This window comes from Eucalyptus grandis, chromosome 6, assembly GCF_016545825.1.
Source record: "Eucalyptus grandis isolate ANBG69807.140 chromosome 6, ASM1654582v1, whole genome shotgun sequence".
Classification (NCBI taxonomy): domain Eukaryota; kingdom Viridiplantae; phylum Streptophyta; class Magnoliopsida; order Myrtales; family Myrtaceae; genus Eucalyptus; species Eucalyptus grandis.
Window position 1 is genome coordinate 5,472,830 of NC_052617.1, and position 23,040 is coordinate 5,495,869.

Sequence of the window (23,040 nt, forward strand, 5' to 3'; positions counted from 1 at the left end):
TAGTTTAATTATACGGTTGGTTATTTTTGTGGTATTTGAAATAATGTAAAGTTAAATGGAAATTATTCACGTAATAAAACAACATGCACCTTAAATATAAAAAAAAAAAAATTGTAATTTTAAATAGACAACTCTAATATCATGAGTTATATCGACAATTTATATTCTGATGGCCTTTTCTCCCTAATTTTTAAATTGCTCTTTGAACAGCTCCTAGACCAAAAGAAAATCCACATCCTCAGTTAGCATATGTAACATCTTGTGACTTTTATAAGTATTCAAACGTGGCGGCTTGGAAGTTATAGAATGATTTACATATAGAGAGGAAGTTAATCTCTTCTTAAATCAATTCGCAATTATGAAAGATTCCTTCCACCATGGCATTTCTCGCCTTTCTGGACCAGAACACGACCTTTTGACCAGAGAGGACAAGATAGTTTTTTCAATGAACGAATTCATCATGTGAGTTAGTGTTTCAGAGTTCATGTATGGGAAACCAAGTGAAAACAGTGAATTAAGATTCCAGATGCCATTTGGAATCATATGTTTGCGGATATTGAAATTTGCGCTGTTCTAGATATAACTGAACAAAAGAAAGAAGGCCATCAATCATATGTTTCGCCATACCGAATTTTGGTGATGATTTGTTGATATATTGAGCTGGGCTCGATTGCCCCTATATTAGCACAGGTTCATCTTGTTCATGCCATTTTAGAATCTGCACTTCACAAACTTAAGACTCGCGACTCTTGAATGTTGTTGTATCCGCAGTTGAGGTTTGGGTGTTGTCACTCCTTTATAAGTTCGTAAGTTCTGTCCAAGCTAAGAAGGTCATTTCATAGTGTTGGGAATTAACTGATCCCCGAAAACCGGATTCGACACTCAATCTAATCCCTAAATCAATGCGGAAGACGAAGCCCGGGAAAAACACGTATCACCGATCGTAAAGCACACCACAGAGTCGAGCGTACCTTGTTAGCCACAGATTAGACACCAATGCCGATAGAGGAAGAGAAATTTGTCCTTTGTTCGATCCGATGACGCTTGAAGGAAAGAAAACAGTGGCCTTTGCGCTTACTGTTTCTTTTGGAGGGAGAGAAAGCGTTGGAGAAGACGTACGTTCTTTTCTGTTTCCAACAGTTGTCTTCTCCCTCTCTCTCCTCCCTTTTATACCTTCCCCCATCCACGGGCCTTATTCCCGTGGGCCGGGCCTTTTGGGCCCAGCATGGGCGGACGGGCCTTAAGCCCATCTCATAAATCCATCACATAGTTTCGCTGAATCAAGCTGAGAGAGTTTAGTTAGCAAAGCAGTGATGCGTTTCGCAACTCTGAACATGTGACATGAGCGCACTACCTCACTATCAACTGTTTTATTGCGAGTTCTCACCATCACAGGCCAAGATTCTTGCCATGTCTACACCAGAGGCAACTCTTTCACTGGGAAATCCACTCCCTCACTGCTTAATTTGATTCAAACTGTGTTTGTAATTTACCGCTGATTCGAATAGGGGACGTTGTCTTGGGCCTATAAAGTGAACATGGATCTAATTACTAGCTATGGCAATGGAGGGAGAGGCCACCAAGAAGCTACTGAAAAAATCAGTAGAAATCAGTAGCAGTGGAAGTTGGTGATGGTGGTGAGGATGAACCACTGAAGGACAGGATATGGAGTGAGACCAAGAAGATGTGGATTATCGCAGCGCCTGCAATATTCACCAGATTCTCGAACTTCGGGATCTATATCATCAGTATCTTTTATCGGCCACCTCGGCTCCACTGAATTGGCTGCCTATTCTCTCGTCTGCAACGTCCTCCTCAGATTCGCAAATGGCACCCTGGTATGTTTCATCATGTTTCAATTACCTAGTTGTCCATTTTTTGCACATCATATAATCATGCTTCTTAAATCAACCTATTTAATTTGCAAAAGAGTACTTCTATCTCTGTACTTATTGCTTATAGATGCTTCTTAAGCACATAGTGGGCCGCTGAGCCCAGCACTGAATAAGGAATGATAGTTTTCTGCAGAGAAGCAATCTTATGTCCCTCAAAATATAATGCTCAAAGACGTAAAATAGCTTCCCCAAAGCACCACACCAATACCGGCTTCTCACGGAAGCAGCTCGTCAGCTTTTGATTGATTTTTAGAATATGTTGGAGCCAAAGAAATTGTTATGTAAACGAGGCATGCAGAAATGAAAGAGCAAAAAGGAAATTGAGGTTGGAGTTGAACCTTAGCCATTTTGCGTTGCGGCTATCGCTTTGAATGAAGAAGAGCATGACTGCCAAGACATTGAGTAAATTCGCTAAGAACGTCTCCACGCATAGCTTTTCATCACCTGTTGGAGGACCCTTTAATAGTGTCATTGATGTGATGCTGTTCAGAAATTTGAGTTCTGAAATGATTTAAAACATGCTTCTGTCCATGGAACTTGCAGCTCGGCATGGCAAGTGCTCTAGAGACCCTATGTGGCCAGGCCTATGGTGCGAAGCAATACCACATGCTCGGAGTGTACCTCTAGAGATCGTGGATTGTCCTAACAATATGCTCCATCTTTCTAGTTCCTCTGTTCATCTTCACTGCACCACTTTTAAAGGCCTTATGCTACGTTTGGTCGTCAGGATAATAATCGGGATAGGATAGGATAAAGTAGGATATTAAATCCTCTGGATAATAAAGGCGGACATATCTAATCCTATCAAGTGTTTGGCGCACTTCAGGATAAGATTAAAAAATAAATATAATATTCAATTAAATTATAAAATTTAAAAATAGAAAATTCAATTAATTAAATGCCATGGAAAAGCCCTAGATCTAGGAATTGTGGCCACCATTGAAAACGACAAGATGCGAAGATGGGAGAAGAAGTGGAAGAAGAGGGCTGACAATGAATCGGAGAGACGGAGGCATCCATTTGACGTAGATGCTTATGATATCTTCTCTTTTTGTTAAGTTCTTTCTTTCCTTAAAAAAAATTCTTATCCAATCCGGGCTTATCCCACCCCCTCCCCCGGATTTTTTATCCGGCATTTTATCCGGATGTATCCGGGTTTGTCCGATCCGGTGGACATTCCCAAACATTGGATAGGATAATTTGTTATCCTATCCATACTCAAATCCGAACCACGAAACGCAGCCTTAGGTCAGGAAGACAAAATTGCAGATGCTGCTGGAGAAATCTCCCCCTGGTTGATCTCGATTCTCTTCGCCTTCGTCATGTCTTTCACCTGTCAAATGTTTCTCCAAGCGCAGAGTAAGAACATGATCATTGCTTACATAGCAGCGCCCTTGGTGGTGGTTCATCTATGTCTCATGGCTATGGACCACGAAATACAAGTTTGGAATTCAAGGCGCTATGGCTTCCACCATTTTGGCATATTGGCTCCTTAATATTGGACAATGTTTGTGATGTGCGGAGGTGTTGGAAATTAATCCAAAGAAAACACACTATTTGTTGTAGTCAGAACATCAATGTAAAGAATATGATAACAGCTATATAATATTCTTCTTTTTATATAAACTTACAACTCTTGAAGAAGAACAAAATAGATATCATTGAAAAATAACATAAAATTAGAGGTGAGATACGGATAACCGAATCTCCTTAAGGCAATAAGTTCCTGCCAATGGTGCTCCGCGGATTCACGAACTATGCCTCCCAAGATACAACACCTCGAACCTGTTTGGATTAGCACTATGCAAAAAAAGACTCTATTGAACCGTTCAATTGAACCAGCACACCCAGATAAAACAGAAGAGTAGAAAAGTATATCAAAGCCTTTTTGGAATCGAGTCGGAAAAACCAAAACCAAAAAACTCTTATGAAGTTCTATGCTCATATCTATTTATAGAGCTTTTTAGTTCATGTACTACAGAGATATATGAATTAAATAGACGCATGTATTCACGAGATTCATGAATAAAGAGATACGTGAATCCAAGAGATTCAGGTATCCAAAGATACGTGAATTCAAGAAATTCATGAACTCAATAAATACATGAACTAGAAGATACATGAATCAAGGAAATTCATGAATTTAATAGATACATGAACAGAAAAATTTAGAAATTCATGAATTCAAAAGAGATATGTGAATAGAAAAAACGTATCTTAATTTATTGGCTTCCGTTGATCCATTAACCATAATTATAGCCATAATTACAACAATCCCTCACATTAATGGATCAACAAAACATTTTTTACTCGGAGGAATTTGAGCATGCCCGTTGAAATAAACCGCATCAAGATAGGTAGCTTTCGCTTTGAAGCTTCTTTAGTGAAAGTCTATCAGACTTACTTAACTAGTCGATGGACTAAGCCTTGAATCACCAGTTGTTTGTGTAAGCCTAGACAATAAACTTCACACGGAGTATTTCCAATTCAAGATTGGTTCTCGGTTATGTTCGTTCTTTCAACCCTGAACCTCTCGGGATTCATGCGTGCTTTAGAAAATCTAGCCTTTAAAGATTTTCATAGAGTCGGCCAGCTCCATGCATATAAGTGCATTCCTATTAAAGATATCCTACCATATCTCACTTGGATGTTATATTCTAAGTTATAATAACGCTGTAGGAAAGCATTGTTGCATCATAGGAATGGTAGACAGTGCTTATACTAGAGTTTCCAAACTTTGTGTTATCCTATTGAACCTAGACCATGGGATCTTCAATCGCATAAGTTAGATTTCCACCCTGGAATCTCTTTATTGGGTTAAGGCTCTTAAACCCATTCCCCTCGATGCGCAGTTTATATGCTCTCTTGACAAACATTTTGTCAGCGGATCCGCAATATTTTCCTTTAACTTTACAAAGTCAAAAGAAATGGTTTCATTTGAGAGCAACTGTCTTACGGTATTGTGTCTACGACGACTATGTCTAGACTTACCGTTATAGATCATATTATGCACCCCCACACTTTTAGAAAATTGTAGGATGTCAACTTTCCATTTCATAATTCGTATGGAATTTTACCTGTCTTTTTGTGGAGTATTTTATTAAGAATAAAATTTGTAGTTAAAACTGCCCCCACAAGTTCGAGGTAAACCCCGAACTCAAAGTATGGATTTAGCCATCTCCTTTAGTGTCATGTTCAATTGTTCAGCAACTCCATTTTGTTGTGGAGTATAAGGTGCAGTCATTTTGAAGAATTATTCCAAAACTAACACAAAACTCTTTGAAATTGATTGAACTATATTTTCCTCCTCTATCAGACCTAAGCACTTTGATTCGTTTATCAAGTTGGTTTTCAACTTTATTTTTATACTTGACAAACATGCTCATAGTCTCATCTTTGCTAGTTTGTAAATAAACATAGCAAAATCTAGTACGGTCATCCACAAATGTGATGAATACTTCTTTCCAGCTCTACTTTCTACAAAATTTGAATCACATAGATCACTATGGATTAATTGTAGAGGTTCACTTGTTCTTTTAATGGGTTTGAAAGATTTCTTGGCAAACTTGGCCTCAACACAAGTCTCACACTTGTAACGGGTATCCAACTCAAATCTTGGAATTAACCTCAAGTTTGTTATTCTCTTCATTGCACCATAGTTTACATTTCCTAATCTACCATGCCGTAGATAAGGAGACACAATAATGTAAACTGAAGACTTTTGTTTATTAATAGTCTTTGGGTACACATACTTTGAGTTTACATCAATGACAGCCACATTGGCCTTAAATAGGTCATTACACAAGTACCATTTCCCCACATACATCCCTCCTTTTGAAAGTACAAACTTGTCAAATTCAAATACAACTTTAAAACCCTTCTTGACAAGTATAGGGCTAGCAATTAGATTTTTCCGAATTTCCGGTACATGCAGCACATTCAACAAGGCAACCTCCTTGCCAAATGTAAACTTCATAATCACCTTTCCTCTTCCGGCAATTTTTGCTGATGCAGAGTTAGCCATATAAAGCTTTTCATCTTTTTCAGCCTTCTCATCAGATGAGAATATGTGTTTATCTACACATATGTGATTTGTGGCACCCGTGTCTAGCCACCAGCCATTAGTGTTCAACATCAGAGATGCTTCAGACATTACCACAGCAGACAGTCTCTCAATGTTTTCATGTTCTGTCAAATTCAATTGCCGGGCTGCACCATCGTTCTTGCCCTTTTTCAGGCACTTCTTGCAATCCTTAGCACGATGGCTAGGCTTGTTGCATATAAAACGCGTGCCTTGGAATTTCTGGAACTGTTCCTTCTACTTGCCTTTTCCTTGAAAAGACATCTTCCTTTTTCTATCTTGCTTGGATTTGGAAGATTCAACAACGTTGGCCTTTGGCTCAGAAAAAGGATTCACACTCCTTCTATTGTCCTCCTCGATTATGAGGCGCGGAATGAGATATTCAAGGCTCATTTCCTTCTATTTATGCTTCAAATAATTTTTGAAATCTGACCAGTCTGGAGGTAGTTTCTCAATCATGGCTATCACTTGGAATGATTCACTAAGTATCATTCTCTCAACTGATATGTCACTCGAGAATTAATTGCAATTCTTGAACCGACTCATGACAAATTTAGAATCCACCATCTTGTAGTCCAAGAATTTGGCAACCACAAATTTCTTGGTGCTAACATCCTTAGTTTTGTATTTTTTTTCTCTAAGGACTTCCATAACTGTTTAGCAAATTCAATATTACAATAAACATTATAAAAAGAATTTGCTAAACATTTAAGGATATAATTTCGGCATAAGAAGTCCCCATGCTTCCAAGCCTCCAATGCACCGAGCATCGTGACATCTTGCTCGTTTAGACTAATTATCGGGCGCACCTCCGATAAATATTTAAATCGAGATTGAGCATGGTCGATAGAAGAACATCTTCTGCTGCCATTGTTTAAAGCCCACTCCGGTAAATTTCTTCGGTTTCTCATTAGTTGTAACTCGAGGCGTTGCCATCACAGTAGGCAAAGTTCGTTGAACTATTCCTCCAGAAACGGAACCAAAAGCCATTTGGCTTGTACTGTTTTGAAAAACAGTCCCAGGCATACCAGTCGTATGACTTGTACCAACACCACCAAAATTGGCATTAGCCCAAGGGCCCGTAGCATTAGCTGCTACAAATTTAGACCCTGAGGGTTGAACATCTTCCATAGCAATGGTCAAATTGACCATAGGAACATCTCCTAAAACATTCGGGACATTGAAGGGCACTTGATTGTTTTCAGCCATCTCAATAATCTGACAAGAACAACAAACAGTGAGTGATATAATTGCCTTAAGATTGTTGGAAATTAATCCAGAGAAAACACACTATTTGTTGTAGTCAGAACATCAATGTAAAGAATACGATAACAGCTATATAATATTCTTCTTTTTATGTAAACTTACAACTCTTGGAGAAGAATAAAATAAGATATCATTGAAAAATAACATAAAATTTGGAGGTGAGATATGGATAACCCAATCTCCTTAAGGCGATTAGTTCCTGCCAATGGTGCTCCGCAGATTCTCGAACTATGCCTCCCAAGATACAACACCTTGAACCTGTTTGGATTAGCACTATGCAAATAGGACTCTGTCGAACCGTTCAATTGAACCAACACACCCAGATAAAACAGAAGAGTAGAAAAGTATATCAAAGCCTTTTTGGAATCGAGTCGGAAAAACCAAAACCAAAAAACTCTTATGAAGCTCTATGCTCATATTTATTTATAGAGCTTTTTAGTTCATGTACTACAGAGATATATGAATTAAATAGACGCGTGTATCCATGAGATTCATGAATAAAGAGATACGTAAATCCAAGAGATTCAGGTATCCAAAGATACATGAATTCAAGAGATTCATGAACTCAATAAATACATGAACTAAAATATACATGAATCTAAGAAATTCATGAATTCAATAGATACATGAATAGAAAAATTTAGGAATTCATGAATCCAAAAGAGATACATAAATAGAAAAAGCGTATCTTAATTTATTGGCTTCTGTTGATCCATTAACCATAATTATAATCATAATTACAACAGGAGGTTGCCGAGATACATGGAATGGTTTCTCCAGTTCGGCCTTCAAGGACTTGTGGCCAATGATCAAGCTCTCGCTATCATTTGGCGCCATGCTATGGTAAGGCAGCATTTCATCGCCACGAAATGAGATTTCGTTCTTGAAGTCAAACTAATTGCGAAATTTCTGTGTGGATCAGCATTAGTTTTATTGGTCAAATTATGCATTATCTACATGCTCTGATGTGCGATTTGGAAGATGGGCAATCTTTTGTTATCAAATAAATGGGGAAATCTGGAAACTGGCAATCTTGCATTTGAAGCGGATAGTGTTGGAGAAATCTTCGTGAAGTGTTTTGAAGTTGACAAAACGTTTCCATCAGTCTAGTCTCGAAGGTCTCGACTCGTTGGTTAAAGTCTGAAGACTTCCTGACAGCCGACCCAAGACTCAAAGTCTATCCTCATTGACAAATCTCTAATCCGTTGAAGAAAGGTTATCCAGAATCGGATGTTTTGTTCGGATTTAACCTTATCATCCGGAGAAGATCTCGTGGCTGGAGAAGACGTATCGTAATCCTTTGATTAATCAAGTTTGATTCAATGAATGAAGATTCGATGATTATCTAAATATTATTGGAAGGTTCTACTTATGGAAACCGAGATCCCGATTGTATGGGCGAACGAGATTGATGAGCTATCAACACGTTCCTTTAATAGCTCGAACAATCTTCCTAATTGATTCCGTCAACGGGTAGATTGGAGGAATTCCTTTGGTAAGTGCCAACAGGTATGATGGCATAAAGGAGTATATAAGGAAGACGTTCTTAGTTGTTCGAGGTGTGCGCGATAGAAGAATTCCAAAGTCGAAGCTCCTATTTGTTTAGATAAATCCTTTGAGCGAATACTTGTATTCAAAAGAGAGTCTATATTTGTGAGAGACCTTGAGGAGGTGTGGTAGAACATCTACACTTTGTGGAATCAAGGCAAAGGCAGTGCTGTAACTTCTCTTTGATCATAGTGAAATCCAGCCGGTGGGTCACAATGCGGAAGAGTGGACGTAGGCTTGGAATAAGCTGAACCACTATAAATCCCGTGTTCAATTTTCTCTTCCTCACTCTCTCTACCTCAATCGTATTTCATTTTGTTAATTAAGAGAGAATTTACTTTCTATCATATGTTAAGAATCGCTTCCGTATATCGATAAATTGTTTAGGCACCTATTCACCCCCCTCTAGGTACTCATACTAGCAATATCAATTGGTATCAGAGCCTGTGTACTTACTTTATTTGAAGTGTTTTACTTCATAGTAAAAGATCCATGGCTAGTATGCTAGCACCCGGGGGCTGATGGAAGGGCAAAGCAATACCGGACTACCCTACTTTGATGGAAAGGATTACAACATCCGGAAGAACAAGATGAAAGCTTTCCTACGATCAAAGGATCCTCTGGAATGGGACGTTGTAGAAAAAGGAATTACTCCTACCATTTGCATCGGTCTCGAAAGAGGAAAAGAAATCTGAAGAAACCAGCGGAATGTCTCGGGAAGAATTAATCAAGAGACAAACACTCGATGCAAAAGCAATTTACTCCTTATATTGTGCTTTATCACCAACTGAATATAATAGAATATCTTCTTGTGGTACAGCAAAGAAGTTTGGGACAGATTGCATATCACCTATGAAGGAACAGTCAGTGAAGGAAACAAGAATCAACATTCTTCTTGGTCAATATGAAGCCTTCATAATGAAATCAGGAGAATCAATATCTGACATGTTTAGTCATTTTACAAATATTGTGAATGGTCTTGAAAATCAAGGTCAACCAACTTCGATCCCATGAAGGTAAACAAGCTACTTGCGTGGACTCTCCGAGGATTGGAATCACATAAAGACTTCGATAAGAGAGACGCAGAAATTATGCCACTATCTCGTTGACGAGCGATTGGAACTCTTCAGTCCTATGAAGTGGAAAGGATCAATGAAGATGAAGATCCAAAAGTCTCGCTTTGAATGCAAGAAAAAGGGACACATCGACCCAACTGTCCTCTTCGAAGAAGAAGAGAGGAAAAGCTGAAAAATTTCGAAAATCTCTCAAAGCTGAAACCTGGGTGATACGAGTGTGAAGAAAGTGATAATGAATATGCCAATCTATATCGATGGCACAATCGGACTCGGACTCGGGATCGACTCGAGACGGTGAATTTGAGGCAAGTAATTTTAAAATTCCTGTCAAAGTTTCTAAATATATTGATGAACTATGCTTTAGTCTTAAGACTTCTCTCAAAAGAATTTCCAAACTGAAAAAAGAAAACTCAGCTCTAAAACAAAAGGAAAATGTTTTAGCGAGAAGAGTTAAAAGTCTAGACTTGTCTCTGTTTCCAATCTTAAAGAAAATGAAGAAAATCTTTTAAAAGAAAATGCTTTTTTAAAAACAGACTTATCAAATATATCAAAGAAATTTTCTATAGGGTCTGAAAAACTTGAGAAAATTCTTTCAAAGACAAAGACCTTACTTCAATAAGTCTGGTCTAGGTATGACAAGAAACAATTCCCTTGATTGATTTTCCTAAAGTAAAAGAAAGAATTAAGAAAAGGCTTTCGAGTGAGGTTTACAAAAATCACTTCAAGAAAGTTTTTGTAAAAACCCGTAGGTAGAAATGCTCTCGATGTTCTAAGTACAACAGTCCGGATCACTTTGAAAAGAGTGTCCTATGGTATGGAAACCTGTTAAGAAAGTATGGGCTAATCTTGTTTATTTTACTAACACCAAAGGACCCAAGAAAATTTGGGTACCAAAGAAAGCTTGAGACTTTATTTTAATGCGGGTCTCCGTCAAGAAACAGGTAAAGTGGTATCTTGACAAAGTGGATGCTCAAGACACATGACAGAGACTCAAATTGCTTTATAAAGCTTGCTCAAGTAAATGGTGGAAAAGTTTCATTTGGAGGAAACAAAAGGAAGTATTGTGGGATTTGGAACCGTGAAAATTGGAACTCTCACAATAAGTAATGTTTCCTTAGTGGAAGGACTCAATTACAATCTTCTCAGCATTAGTCAATTGTGTGATCTTGGTTTCAAGATCTTCTTTCAAGAAGGAACATGTTCTCGGAATCGGTAAAGACTCTACTCGAGTCTTTCATGGGTCGAAGACATGGAAATATCTATCTTACGGATGTGAAACCAAATGAATCGCAATGCCTTATCTCAATTCAAGACGAAGCAAGCTTATGGCACAAAAAGCTTGGTCATGTCAACATGAAGCAATTAGCCAAAATCTCATCAAAGCAGCTTGCTCGAGGTCTACCCAAATTGCCATACCAAAAGACCGATTCATGCACTCCATGTATTCTCGGAAAGTAGGTAAGAAATTCTTTTAAGCCAATTAATTATGTCTCTACTAATCATGTACTACGATTGCTGCATATGGATCTCTTCGGACCAACCAGAACTCAAAGTATTGGGCGTAAGAAGTATTACCTAGTAATTGTTGATGATTACTCCCGTTTTACTTGGGTATATTTCCTTGCAAGTAAGTCCGAAACCTTTTCGTATTTTGAAAAATTTGCTAAAATGGTTCAAAATGAAAAAGGATGTGTTATCTCTAGTATAAGAACAGATCATGGAGGTGAATTTGAAAATCAAGATTTTACAAAATTCTGTGATGAATCTGGCTGTAAGCATGTGTTTTCCTCTCCATATACTCCTCAGCAAAATGGAGTTGTGGAAAGAAAGAACAGATCTCTTCAAGAAATGGCTAGAACTCTTTTAATTGAAAGTAAAATTTCTTCTCGATTTTGGGCTGAAGCTGTTTCAACAAAGATGCTATATCATCAATAGAGTCTTCTTAAGATCTATTCTTCAGAAAACCCCTTATGAGTTATTCAAAGAAAAGAAGCCTATTGTTTCATACTTTCATGTATTTGGTTGCAAATGTTTTATACTGAAAAATGCAAAAGATCGAGTTGGTAAGTTTGAAGAAAGATCAGATGAAGGTATCTTCCTTGGATATTCTACATCAAGCAAAGCCTTCAAGAGTCTATAACAAGAAGAGCCGTCTATGGAGGAGTCAATGAATGTCAAATTTCAAGACTCAACACAAGATGAATCAAGTCGACTCATCAAGAAGAGTCTCGAACTCCGCCTCCAATCTTCCAAAGCTTACAACTCAAGAAGCATCTCGGACTGAAAACCGAATAAGGATGTTCGTGAAGATTCAATCAAAGAGAGAGATCATCAATCAGACAAATCAACAAGTAACTGGAAGCATAAGTCCAGTCATCCCAAAGATCTTATAATCGGCGAAATGAATGAAGGAATTCACACCAGATCCAAAAGGCGAGAAGAGTCTAGTGGGCCGTGGCACTCGTTTCGAAATGGAACCAAAGAGCATAGAAGAAGCTTTATCGATGAAAGCTGGATTGAAGCTATGCAAGAAGAGCTCGACAGGTTCGGATAAATGATGTCTGGGAATTAACATCCAAACCAAAAGGTAAAACCGTTATTGGAGCTAAATGGGTGTTCGAAACAAGATGAACGAGAAAGGAAAAGTCGTACGAAATAAAGCAAGACTCATGGCCAAGGGATATACGCAAGAAGAAGGAATAGACTATGATGAGACTTACGCTCCAAAGGGCAAGGTTAGAAGTTATTCGACTATTACTTGCGTTTGCTTGTTATAAGAATTTCAGGTTATTCCAAATGGACGTCAAAAGCACCTTCCTAAATGGATTTATCCATGAGGAAGTTTATGTGGAACAACCACCGGGTTTGAAGACCCAAAGAAGCCGGACTCGGTCTTGGACTGAAAAAAGGCTTTGTATGGTTTAAAGCAAGCACCTCGGGCTTGGTACGATAGATTAAGTAAGTTCCTAATACAAAATGGTTTTGTCAAAGGTAAAGTAGATACGACTTTATTTATCAAGAAGGAAAACAAAAGTTTCTTACTTGTTCAAATATATGTGGATGATATTATTTTTGGATCCTCTAATGAAAGTCTTTGCAAGAAATTTTCAAAGTCTATGCAGGATGAGTTTGAAATGAGTATGATGGGAGAGTTAACATTCTTTCTTGGTCTTCAAGTAAAACAATTGAAGGAAGGAACTTTTATTTATCAAGAAAAATATGTTAATGATCTTGTCAAAAGGTTTGGACTGGAAAAGTGCAAAAAGGTCGACATACCAATGTCAAGTTCTTTAAAGATAGACAAAGATGAAGAAGGAAGAAAGTTGATCAAAAGCATGCAGGGAGCATTATTGGATCACTTCTTTATCTTACCCTCTAGACCCGATATTTTGTTGAGTGTTTGCATCTGTGCTAGGTTTCAATCGATCCTAGAGAATCTCATCTCACAAGTCTTTGCGAAACGCATCATTAAATACGTTGCTTCATCATCAAGCATCGGGCTTTGGTATCCTAAGAAGGGAGACTTTAATCTTCCGGCATATTCGGACGCGAGATCTAGCCGGTTGCGAGTTGATAGAAAGAGCACTTCAGAACTTGCCAATTGCTTGGAAACGGGGACGGTGTCTTGGTTTTCAAGGAAACAAAGCACTTTGTGTCTCTTTCAACAACGAAGCAGTATGTAGCTCTTGGAAGCTGTTGTTCGCAAATTCTATGGATAAAACAACAACTAAGAGATTTTGAAATTGAAGACTCATGCACGGAGATTAATTGCGACAACACCAGCGCTATCAACCTCACCAAAAATCCAATTCTCCACTCAAGAGCAAAGCATATAGAGATTCGACATCACTTTATTAGAGATCATGTTCAAAATGGAGATGTTTCAATTCAATTTGTTAACTCAAAGAATCAACCGGCTGATATACTCACAAAGCCTTTGGAGAAAAATCAATTTGAGTCTATACGGTCCAGACTCAACATTTTGAGGTATGAGGATATCAAAGTCTAAAGACTTTCAGACTCAGGCTAACAAGACTTTATCTACTGTCTTGGCTCGACCTTCAGACTGTAAGTCTTTCTCTCTCAAATCTTATCTTGAAAAGGTACGATCATCGTTTGTGTTTAAATTGTTGCTATATTTAATTAACGTAAATATTGCATCGATTCATTTTCAAAAAGGAAGTTATTTTTGAAATAACTATTTTTGCGGATAAAGACAGATTATTTTGAAAAGGCATATTTTTATTTCCTTTGTGACGGTTCGTTTACTCTTCTTTTTAACCGATTATTGCCTTTGTCGATTTCTCTTCACTTTTCTATTCACTTTTCTCTAAAAAACCCTAGAAAGCATCGATCCTCAATTCCCGTTTGTCTTCTTCGCTCAATCTTCAAAAAGTTGTCATCTTTTCTGGAAAGTCAAGCAAGGAATCTTCCAAACACTGAGAAAGATGTCATCTTCACGAAAGTCCTCAAGAATCGCAAGCGAGGGGACCACGAGAGAATGAGTGAGGGGCCTACGCACTTCGATCTTACTGAAGATGAAGTTACTCCCGGATCGCAACCGAGCCCACAACATTCTCGCGGCGTCGGTCTCCTCCATCTAGTCCTCAAGGCGTTGTTCATCAGCATCAAGAAGAAATCATTGAGGATGCAGACCCCGTAAGAGTTCAAAAGCCCGCTTTTATTTACAAGCTATATCGTGCCTTAAAAGGAATTCGTACTCCTTTGAACTATGTTGATGAGTTTCTTAAAGACAAAGGATATATGAACGAATATATCTTTCTGCGAAAAATGGAAAGTTTGGGAATCGCTCGTAAAGGGGTGGCTAAGGAAACCCTTGCGAATATCCCAAGTGATCCTCGTGATCGGGGCCGAATCAGAGATGGGAATGACGATGACAATCTGTTCGAGTCTATTTCAACCGAAAATGGGTATTGCGGCTGAAATTCAAGGAAAAATGGGAGATTTGTTTAGATCAAAGGAACAAAAGGATATGTACTCGAAATTGCTGAAGCGTGGGGTAATAAACCCTAAGAGTGTGGACTTTGATTTTCTAGATCTTTGTGAAAGTGAACTCGAGGGAAAAGTTCGGTTATCTTCAACTTGAAAAGTTCTCTCGACTCAACCGAGGCTTATGCTTGAATTGACTGCATATTTCTATTCAAATCTTAGCTTTTTAGATGCGAATAGATTCTCCTTTAGCGTTAAAGAACAAGACTATGTTGTGGATATGAATATCTTTGGCGAGATGTGTTAGAAGTTGAGAGGCGGATATCAACCAATCAAAGTTTCCATTGCTCGGGCCACACTTGAACCGGTGAAGGACGGGAGAACAGATGAGAAGATCACCTACTCAAGGATGAATGCATTCAACATCTTGCTTCACAAGATTGTGATTAATTGTCTTCGGCCGAAATCAACTTCCAAACCGATGTTTCAAGCTCGAGGCAAAGTTGATGTATGCCATCCTCTGTGGAAAGAAGTTTTCTCTCCTCATTCTGTTATGTTTCACATGTATAGAGCAGTGATGAATGACAGAGGTCAACTCCCTTACCCAAGCCTTGTTACGAAGTTATTCGAACATCGAATATTCAGCCTCCGCAAATCTTTTGTGTTCGATCATGCGATCATATGGTGGTAGGACTGAAAATGGTAACAAAAATGCGTCGAAGGAACCGAGCAAGGAATTGGAGAAATTCAAGGAGAAGACTCTGCCAAATCTCATCAATTCTCTTTCTGCTGCTAAGAGAAAAGGGAAGGAGCCCATGGCTGCTCCATCAAAGAGAAGAAGAGCTCTCCTCGTTGAGGATGAAGATGATGACGAAGACATCACCATCTCTGCAATGGCTTTGAAGAATTTAGGTCGTCCTGTTCCACAGAAAGAATCGGAACAAAAGACGAAAGAAGCAGAGGAGAAGGAAGAAGAAGAAAAAGAAGCAGAGGAGAAGGAAGAAGAAGAAAAAGAAGCAGAGGAGAAGGAAGAAGAAGAAGAAAGAGAAGCAGAGCAAGAAGCAGAGGAAGAAAGACCTGAAGAAGAAAGAAGAGAAGAAGGAGAACCCGAGGAAATCTCTTCTCCACCAGTAGGCATGGAAACGGGGAGATCGGGAGAAAAGGAGTGACGTCTTCATATCCTGATGCAAGTGAAGGAGTCGCTTGCTCGCCCGCGGACCCGAGAAAATGTTTATGCATCTCGGTTTCCGGAAGAAGGTTATGAAGTGTCATCGCCAAATCTGCAAGATTATGCGATCTACCATCTTACGCGATCGAGCCGAAGCAAGTACTCGGGCCGATAATGGAGCAGATTTTCGCGAGAATCATGGATATTCTCTTGGAAATGCGAGGTCAAATTTATGCCTTGGGATGCGAAGTTCAAAGTTTGAAGAATGAAAGTCAAGCTTCTTCCTGTTCATTGAATGATAAGATGCAAGCCCTCTCTATTCAGAATCCGGCCAATGCCAAGAGTAAGGAGGTTATACAGCTGAAGGAAGACTTTAAAAGGCTGGAAAGCATCGTTCAGTCTATGGAAGATTTCCAGCTTGTCCGCATTCCCAAGTCTTCATCTCATCCTTTTTAATGATGACAAAAAGGGGGAGAGATTGATGCATGATTTGATCAAAAACTTTCAATCATTTTTTAACTGTTTGTTGGATTGTGTTGTTGTTTAACTGTTTTTGACAGACTTTGACTTTGTTTTGTGTCTGGATGAGAACTGAACTAGACTTGGACTTGACTGCTTCCATTGATATCTTATGGATGGTTTTATTATATACTAGACTAACCTATTTTCTGTGGTTGCAGATTCTAGTGTTAATCTTTTAGCCATTCATCTCTATAAGATATGCATATGTGTTTGAGAAATGTTTTGCGGGTCAAAGTTATCCAAATCTGCGGGGAAGGTTTTGTCACCATCAAAATGGGGAGATTGTTGGAGAAATCTTCGTGAAGTGTTTTGAAGTTGACAAAACGTTTCCATCGATCTAGTCGAAGGTCTGCGGACTCTTGGTTAAAGTCCGAAGACTTCCGGACAGCCGGACCCAAGACTCAAAGTCTATCCTCATTGACAGTCTCTCTAATCCGTTGAAGAAAGGTTATCCGAACTGGATGTTTTGTTCAGATTTAACCTTATCATCGGAGAAGATCTCGTGGCTGGAGAAAACATATCAGAATCCTTTGATTAATCAAGTTTGATTCAATGAATGAAGATTCGATGATTATCTAAATATTATTGGAAGGTTCTACTTATGGAAACCGAGATCCTGATTGTATGGGCGAACAGGATTGATGGGCTATCAACACGTTCCTTTAATAGCTCGAACAATCTTCCTAATTGATTCCGTCCAACGGGTAGATTGGAGGAATTCCTTTGGTAAGTGCCAACGGGTATGATGGCATAAAGGAGTATATAAGGAAGACGTTCTTAGTTGTTCGAGGTGTGCGCGATAGAAGAATTCCAAAGTCCGAAGCTCCTATTTGTTTAGATAAATCCTTTGAGCGAATACTTGTATACAAAAGAGAGTCTATATTTGTGAGAGACCTTGAGGAGGTGTGGTAGAACATCTACACTGTGGAATCAAGGCAAAGCTGTGCTGTAACTTCTCTTTTGATCATAGTGAAATCCAGCCGGTGGGGTCGGTGCGGAAGAGTGGACGTAGGCTTGGAATAAGCCGAACCACTATAAATCCCGTGTTCAATTTTCTCTTCCTCACTCTCTCTACCTCAATCGTATTTCATTTTGTTAATTAAGAGAGAATTTACTTTCTATCATATGTTAAGAATCGCTTCCATATATCGATAAATTGTTTAGGCACCTATTCACCCCCCTCTAGGTACTCATATTAGCAATATCAGATAGCAGCACGTCCTTTCTTTCACTGAATTCCTATCATTTTTTCTAATTGTCAGTCTCGAGCTGTGGTACAACACGATGCTGGTTCTTCTAACAGGCAACATGGAAAATGCGGAGGTTTCCATCGATGCGCTCGCTATCTGGCATTTGTTTTGCACTTCCACTCTTTCTGCTCTTGGGTGTTATATATTACATTAGGGAAATGCCTTGGGTTACAAGGAACTTTTATCAAAGGCTTGTTCTTTAAAATGAAATAACTTAATTCCATTACTTGCAGCCTCAACATCAATGGTTGGGAAATGATGATTTCTCTTGGCTGCAGCAAGGTATAACCCCACAAGTCACAACTCTAGACTTGCGCTTTACTAGAAAATTTCTGAATTTTGCATATCTTTCCAGCGTTCGAGTATCTAATGAACTAGGAAGAGGGAGCTTAAGATCAGCAAAGTTCTCAATCACAATGATGGTGCTCACATCATTCGGCATTGGATTTGCTTTCTTTGTGTTATTCCTCTTCTTCAGGCGGCGTCTGGCTTATATTTTCACTGAGAGCAATGAGGTTGCCGATGCCGTGGCTGATTTGTCCCCTCTTCTGGCTATTTCCGTACTTCTGAATAGCGTCCAACCGGTGCTTTCTGGTACTTCTTCTCCACTATTCCCCCTGATCAGATGAATAAAAGTGCAATGTTCCTTAGAGAGGTTCTTGATGGTTTTCAATTATCACTGACTATGAGAAGACATATGTTGCCATAGGGCGAGCGATCGAACAAAATATAGACGGAAAAAGAAAATAAATCAGACACCGGATTTACGTGGTTCAGTTGTAAAGACCTACGTTCACGGGGAGAGCAGCGGCGAATTTCACTATAGATCAAGCGATATAAGGAGATTACACACTCAAGTCACTCAAACACTCTCTCAGTGTTTCCCAAACCCTAATTTAACTCAAACCCAAGTCTCGGCACAAAATTATCACACAAGCTCAAAAACAAACGCTGAAAAAGAACTCATTTTTTTGATCACGCTTCAGCTTGAAGATATGCGGCTCCTCCTTTTTCTCTCATACGGGTGCAACAGCAACACCCCGAAAAAAGAAGAGAAACCCTGCGTAAAACACTACTGTTTTTATACGTGTGAGACTTCGTAGGGTTTTCTACGTAGGATTCGGCGGCTCCTTCTTACGCAGGGGATCGATACACGCACACGCCAAGGAAGGAAACTTGTATTCTTTCTTATATAAATGTGCCCAGAGTCAAACTTTGACTCTGGGCCCCACACCAATTGATTCCTTTCTCCAGTGACGTCTTGGACGTTGCTTCCTTCGAAGCTTTTGTTTTTCATGTGTGTCCAAAAGTGGGCCCCACGAAGATCACTTCCTTCCGTGCTTATGCAGGCTTATGTTGTTCTCTCTTTTTCTTTTTCTTTTTTTTTTTATTCCAGCAAATCACGTTTTGCAATCAAACTCGAGTCATATTTAACAACATAAACTTGATAGATCAATACATATAATTTTCATGGGATTCATATTTATCTTTCATGGGATTTAGTGAGATCCCATACAATTTGAGAAATATGGCTATCCATTGTGATCGAACATTACTCTTGGCATTTATTTATCAGGAGTCGCTATTGGAGCTGGTTGGCAGAGCACAGTAGCCTATGTCAACATCTTGAGCTATTACCTAGTTGGGATTCCGGTGGGAGTCGTGCTTGCCTATATTCTAAGTATGCAAGTGAAGGTGAGCTACTAATTTCCTTTCGAAGACAGTCTGCGTAGACGAATTTGCATGTCAATGAGCGAAACATGTCAAAATGGGCTGAAGCTCTTGATCTGCACCTGCAAAATTGAAATTCCTAACACTCGATCATCTGTCTTGTAGGGCGTGTGGGTTGGAATGCTGTTCGGAACCTTCGTTCATACAGTAGTACTGATCGTTATTACCTTCAGAACTGATTGGGATAAGCAGGTGCGCTGGATTTTACTATTCTCGTCAATTCCTGATGATTGTGAGGGTCAATAAGTCTCAATGTCCTTCTGCAGGTATTACTAGCTCGAACACGCGGTAACAAGTGGTTCGTGGCTGAAGAAGGATCACGCAAGGCCAGAACGGGTGTATGATTCAATCTTTTTCTCGTTCTCCTCTTATTATTGTGGAGATAACGAAGAATTCTCTGTCGCATCTGAATATCTCCAATTCCTAGCAAGGGAACTGATTTGATTGATTACAGTTTCAGCGCCTTAATAATCATATAACGTCCTGTAAAATGCGTATCAAATTGTCATTTTGATAAGGTAAGCTTACAGGTACTTTCAAAAGAGGGACTTCAGATCAGTGGAAATCCTTTCAAAAGATGACTAGATAACAAATCTATTAAAGGGGCAATTGAAATGAGAAAAGACGTATTTCCATGCATTGTTTCTCCTCCTCTTCCCTAATTTCATGTAGGAAATGTAATTGCTCAATATATGTATTCTGCTTGCGAGTAGTTTTGGCACTATGAACCATATTGATTTTAGGCTATTATTCTAGGCCGAGCCACCGCTTGATAATAATTTAAGACATCATCAAGTGGGGAATCTTGATCACTTTTACATAGTATCATGTCTATAGTTTGATATTGAGCAATAAATTGGTCAATATAATGGACCGTTGATATATGATTTGATGAGATGAATCAATGGAATAGACAATTGATATATGAAATGATAAGATTGATAAAAGGATTGGATCATTTGTATTCGCTTTGATATTACTGATGAAGTAAGTATTTCTGATACGTATAAAACTTTGATATTACTTATGGTCTCTGCGTGCCCATACGGTTCAACTCGTTGAGGGTTCGATAAATGAGATCAGGGAGGTGGCAGAGCGGAGTGGGCCTACACTCACCTCGTTCCGCTTGGCCATTTTCCCTACCACCTGTTTTGTGTGACAAAAATCAGTCCCTGTTCAAGTTGGATTGATTTCTAAATAAAACAAGGTTAATACAAAAATCTCAAACTAATTTTTTTACCGTAAAAAATCTCATACTATTACACTTATAATAAATTTGCTCAAAATTAATTTTTTGACTATCAAAAAATCCTAAACTATACATCTATGACGAAGTTATCCTCAGTTAGTCCATTAAATTAGATTAATATCACAAAAATGACAAGCTAGTACATTCGTGACAAAACGGAGAGTAAAACAACAAACTGGTATATCGTTTAACTATCATGTGTCATTCACCTCGGCTATTTGACGGTAAATTATAACAGAAATGAATAATAGGTAAATTTATAATAGATGTACCACTTTTGAATTTTTGGTGATTGAAAAATTAATTTAAGATAAATTTATCGCGAGTGTAACAGTTTAGAATTTTTCATGATATTAGCCCATAAAACAAACAAAAGGATTTTAATTCTCTATTTTTTTACAAGATGCAAAGCTTGACTTTATTGAAATGACGTGAAACACAAATGATTTCTTTAATGCTAGTGAGTTTTGTCTAAACCACAACTGAGCTCTCATAGGATCCGATGCCTTTTTCCCGACAGCCTTTTCTCCCTTTAATTTTTAAATTTCTCTTTCAACAGCTCTTGGACCAAAAGAAAATCCACATTCTCAGTTGGCATATGTAACATCATATAACGTGTATCGATATTCAAATATGGAAGCTTGGAAGTGACAGTATAATTTACATATAAAAGGACGTAAACCTATTCTTAAATCAATTCACAACTACGGACAATTTCTTCCACCATGACGTTTTTTGTCGTTCTCGACGCAAAACTCACCCATTCGACCAGAGAGGACGAGAGTTTTTTCAACGAACGAATCATCAAGCAAGTTTGTGTTTCAGAAGTCATGGATGGGAAGTAAAGTGGAAACAGGTATGATTGTTGTCGTGGGGTGAGTCAAGATTCCTGATGTCTTTTGGCCATTACATGCATAAACATGCCAACAAAGAACATAACACAACTCTCCCTCTGCCACTTTCGGTGGAATCTGGCTTTTCAGTGAGTCAAATCTGAGTTTAATTGTTAGAAAAACTTCGCTTTAGATTCGTGCAAAATACCTATGCTTGTCCTCATGTCCATCACTAGCATTAGATTCGCTTCATCTTCACTATTAAAAATGTCATGCCACAATGTCTCGACATGAACATTGCTTGCAGATATTGAAATTTACGCTGTTCTAGAGATAACTGAACAAAATACGGAAGGTCATCAACCATATGTTTCACCATACCAAATTTTGGTGATGATTTGTTGATATATAGAGCTGGGCATGATTGCCTCTGTACTAGCACAGGTTTGTCTTATTCATGCCATTTTAGATCTGCACTCCACAAACTTAAGGCTCGTGACTCTTGAATGTTGGTGTATCTGCAGTTGAGTTTTGGGTGCTATTACTCCTTTATAAGTTCGTACAATCTGTCCAAGCTAAGAGGGTCTTCTTAATTTTTTGCTGAACCAAGCTATGAGAGTCTGATTACTGTGACATTTGACATAAGCACAAGCTCACTATCAATTGATTTACTGCGAGTTCTGCAAGTTCTCATCATCACAAGCCATAATTCTTGGCATTTCTACACCTGAAGCAACTCTTTCACTGGGAAATCCACTCCCTCACTGCTTTGATTCAAACTGTGTTCCTGGTTTACAGCTTATTGGAATAGGCGACATTGTCTTGGTCCTATAACTGAACATAGATCAAATTACTAGCCATGGCACTCGGGGGAGAGGCCACCCAGAAACTGCTGAAAAAATCGGCAGCAGTGGAAGTTGGTGATGGTGGTAATGATGAGCCATTGAAGGACAGGATATGGAGCGAGAACAAGAAGATATGGAATGTCGCGGCACCTGTAATATTCACTAGATTCTCCACCTTTGGGATTTGTGTCATCAGCCAATCATTTATCGGCCACGTTGGGTCCACTGAGCTGGATGCCTATTCTCTTGTCTTCACTGTCCTCCTGAGATTCGCAAATGGCATCTTGGTATGTTTCAGCGTGTTTTCCATGACTTTAGTTGTGGAATTTTTCATATCATTTAATCATGTGGTATGGTATCTTGCTGCTGTTCATCTTACATCAACATTTCTAATTTGCAAAACATTGCATCTTTGTTTGTGCCTATTGTTTACAGATGCATCTCAAGCATGTGGTGCCATTGAGCCCAACACTGAATGATAAATGACAATATTTTTATGGAAGTAGTCTTGCGTCCCTGAAGTAATAATGCTCAAAGACATAAAATAGCTGCTGCAAAGCACTACACCAGTACCAGCTTCTCATGGGAGCAGCTAGTCAACTTTCGATCAACTTTCTGAATAGTTG

General features: G+C 38.8%; 1 pseudogene; it reads left to right on the forward strand.

The window, feature by feature from the left end:
* Positions 1–1,660: 1,660 nt before the first annotated feature.
* On the forward strand, positions 1,661–22,900 carry LOC104451164 (annotated as a pseudogene).
* Positions 22,901–23,040: the final 140 nt, after the last annotated feature.